We start from the raw sequence: 3963 nt of genomic DNA, 5'->3' as shown, positions 1-3963 counted from the left end.
CCTCCCCCCCCGCGGCTGCAGCAATCCGCTCTGCCAGCCCCGTGCGGTCCCCGCCGTCCTGTCTGCTTGGGAAGAGGTGTCCCAGCACATCGCCTGGGCTGGGGCTGGTTGAATTCGCCACCTGTCCTTCTGCACGGCGCCCCGCAGCCTGTGCTCGGGCCAGCCCTCCCTCCCACGGCATCCAGGCTCCACCTGAAGACACCGAAAGGCTCTGCCCCTGGCAGTTTGCTGCAGTGATGAATTGTTCTCGCTGCTAGAGAGCTGTAACGTGCCTCTAACTCCCCGTGAGGACACAGGACAGAAGGATGCTGGGACGATGCCTGGCATGAAAGTGCCGTGGGAGGGAAATGGGGTGCAGGGTCTCATGAAGGGCTGAGGATCAGATATCGCTCTTGGTGCCAGCGCCCAGCTGAGAAACCTCTCCCTGCCTTGCAGGATGCTGCAGCCACGTGCAGCTCCAGCTCCAGCCCCCACTCCCTGGTCCCCACCAAGTGCCCGACTGGGAGGCTGGGAGGTAGGGCATGTCTCTGGTTTCCAGACCCCAGTGCCAGACAGACCGCGAGAGCAGGCAAAAGCTGCTTCGCAAAGTGCCGTGTCTGCAGGAGACACGAGGGCAGGTTTGGTGCTCCCCAGCCCAGCATTGTGCCCTCCTGTCCAAGTGTCGCTGGTGCAAGAGGAGTCCAAGCTGCTCTGCACAGCTATGACATCCCATCGTCCCCCCTCCCTGATACCTCCAGCTCCCCCAAAGGCTCCTGCCAGTGCCTGTGAACTCCCCAGCCAGAAAACGAATACTGTACAGTGAGCGTGGTGGGTCCTGTGGGGACACACAACGCAGGCTCCCCCAGCCCTCACTGCCACCTCCCTCTTTGCACTAAAGGTGTGTCCTCGCCAGCCTGCCTCCCACAGCCCTGGCTTGGGGACTGGCTTTGTTATTAATGGGGTGTGATTTGTTTGGGTTTTTTAAAGTAAGAACAGCAATAAACTCTATTTTAATACGCCTCGTGTGTCCTGTCAGAGCACGGGCCGAGGCCGCCTGGCATGGAGGGGGCTGCAGGGGGCGGATGGGGCTTCCCTGGGGTGGAAACATTTCCAAGATGTAGCATGCGTGAAGCTGTAGCCCCAGTCTCTGCCACCCTGGATCTCTGGGACGTAGGTGATGGCTCCACCCCTGCCTGCAGGAGAGATGTCCCCTCCCCGGGACACATGCCCTGCGGTCTGCCCTTGCTGGGGGTGCAGGACCCTGCACAGGGTGGAGATGAAGTAACCACAGGACGCTGCTCCGGTGCGAGGGGTTTATTCAGCTCCTGCTGCCACCAGCATGTCCCTACTGGGCCACGGTGGCAGCTCTGCCTTGCCATGGGTCCTGGGGGTCTGCTGGTAAGGGACAAACACTGTCCTGCACGCCACATCCTCACGGGACTCTCCCCCTACCCCACAGCACCCCTCCTCTGCTGCAGACCCTCTCCCCTGCGGGACCTTTCAAAGCTCTGCGCAGACCAGCCCACGGAGAGGTGTGGGGTCAGGCGCGGGGCAGCTGCTGGGAGCCGCTGGGCTGCTGGCGGAGGGAGAGGCCTGGCAGGCAGGAGCTCCTGTGCCCCTCACTTGGTGACACAGTATTTCCAGAAGCAAGCTGGAGAAAAAGGACAGGACCCATGTGAGGGGCTGCAGCTGTGCTCAGCTACAGCCAGAAGTTCAAGGCGAGGGCAAGGTCCATCTCTCCCCCAAGCTCTCCTGTGGCTTTGAAGCCAGTTCTAGGAGCACAGCCTGGGAGCTGAATGCCTTAGTCCACACCATGGGCACACTCTACCCCAAACCACAGCAGCCTTCACCCCAGGACATGAACATCCTCCACCGCGATGACGAGCACCCTCCACCCCAAGCCCAGCTCCTGCCTGCCGGTCCGTGGTGGGCCAGGTCCTGGGGTCTGATGGGACCTGGGGACTCACCTCTCTTGCTGGGCTGCGGAGGGCCCTAGTGCGTCTGGGTAAACGCCTGGCTCTGGAGCTCATCCACTGCCACCATCTTCCAGAGCACTGCATCGAGGTCTTCCACCTGCCGTGGCACACAGCAGCCCCGTGGCTTGTGTGTGGTGCCCACCTGGCAAAACCAGCCCCCCAGATCCTGTCCCCTCACTGCCGGCCAGAGGGGAGAGCAGCACTGGCACCCGAGTGGTGCAGCCTCAGTCCCCACTGACTGGCCAACAGGGATGGGGGTTGCTGGGACCTTGGGGGCAGCTGGCCCATGGGCAGCCCCTGCCTTGTGGTGTCTCCCTGGCCCACCCGAGAGGCAGCCCCACTCACCGAGCGGTCAGGGACATCCTCCTGGAGAGCACTTTTATTTCCTGGGGAAAAAAAAAATGAAATGCCATGAGCTTGCAGGGCTGTGGGTCCATCGTGGGGGGCAGGAGCCAAGGGGGGATGCGCCAGAAGGAGAGGGGACACAGCATCATCGCCTGCTTCTCTCTGTGCTCCCCTGGGGGGACACAACCTTCATCCTGGGTGCAACCCTTCACCTCTTGCAGAACATCCCAGGACCTGCCTCCCTCCATGTGTGCCCCCACTCCAGCACCATCCATGCACCCAGTTCACCTCGAGCACTGGGACTCACCCTTGCTACGAGCTGCTTTCTGGTCGTGGCTCGCTCCTTCCCCCGGTGCAGGCAGAGCCTGGTCCAGGTTCCTGGATGGCTGGTGTCCTGCTAGAGCCTTGCCGCCAGCCTCAAAGCCAACCGCACCATCAGCCAGGTTAGATTCTGTTGGCAGACGGTCTGGGTTGGATGGGGAGACAGCGACAAGGACAAAGCAGCTCATTCGGGGCGTGCTTGTTCCTCAGGCAGTGGGATGGGGAGCCTGAGAGTGGTTTACAGATCCAGGAATGACGGACAGGTTGTTTGAGGGGCACTGGGGTTCGTCTCCTCGTCTGGCCGTGTGTGTCAGCCCGGAATTAGAGTCCAAACGCTGGCCATGGCACTGCAGGCTGGCCTCAGCGGTGCTGAGCAGAAGGGCAGGATCCCCCCCACTTTGTCCTCCCATCTATGAGGATGCTAAGGAAGACAGAGCCAACAGCCGAGGCAAACAACGCAGCTGCCTGGCACTGTCTTCAGCATGGCTGTGGCAGGTGGGGGGAGAAGGTCCCCGTGAGCCACCCAGGTCCCCCTGCCACACACCCCCCTGCTCTGCTGCACCCCTCCCGGGCCTTGCGTGGCCAGGCTGCTGTGCCGGTAGGAGCGGTGGAGGGTTGAGTCCAGACTCCGCTATCCCAGGTAACGCCTCAGGTCAGCGCAAGCAGGAGCCTCGCCCAGGTCTGTCCCGTGACCTGTCGGCATTGCTCTGAGGGAAGGGGTAGCCTAAGGCCACCACAAAAACAAACATCAGGCACAGCCTATGACTACAGCAACAGTCCCTGGCTGCCTGACGGCGTTTAACTGGAAACCAGCTGCCGTGTCGGGGGCTTTCCAGCTTCTCACTCTTGGAGCCATCCCTCTTCCAGTGTTCGCCTGAGCGCAGCCCCCAGGAAGGTCCCACCAAGCCGTGGGAGCTGAGCAATCCCAAGCACTTGGCCTGGGCTTGTATTTCCTTTGCCTCAGACAAGAGGTCAAGCTCCTACAGCTCGGGAAGTCCCCATGACTCATCCACGGGACAGGAGGAGCCCCTGTGCCCGCTCATTCCCAGAAGCGCCAGGCAGCCACTCCAGGGGCTGCGCAAGCGTCCAAGGGGCTGGGGCCGTGCTCTCCTTCAGGGCTCACGCCCTGCCCCAGTGACCTCCTCCAGCTGCAGGAAGCCCAGAGTGTCTAAGCTGGTGCCCGCCCCAGGACCAGAGGGAGGATGCAAATGGGGGTCATCAGCAGATGCCAGCTCTGCTGCCCACAGTCCCCTGGGACATGGGGATGCATGGCAGGGCACCATGCTGGGGCACACGGTGCAGCTGGCCAGCCTTGTGGCCGGTGGGGGGGCGTTTGGCCGGC

The sequence above is a fragment of the Buceros rhinoceros genome, unplaced genomic scaffold, assembly GCF_000710305.1.
Source record: "Buceros rhinoceros silvestris isolate BGI_N320 unplaced genomic scaffold, ASM71030v1 scaffold39510, whole genome shotgun sequence".
Classification (NCBI taxonomy): Eukaryota; Metazoa; Chordata; class Aves; order Bucerotiformes; family Bucerotidae; genus Buceros; species Buceros rhinoceros.
The sequence above is the reverse complement of the archived record's forward strand: the minus strand, read 5'-3'. Positions refer to the sequence as shown.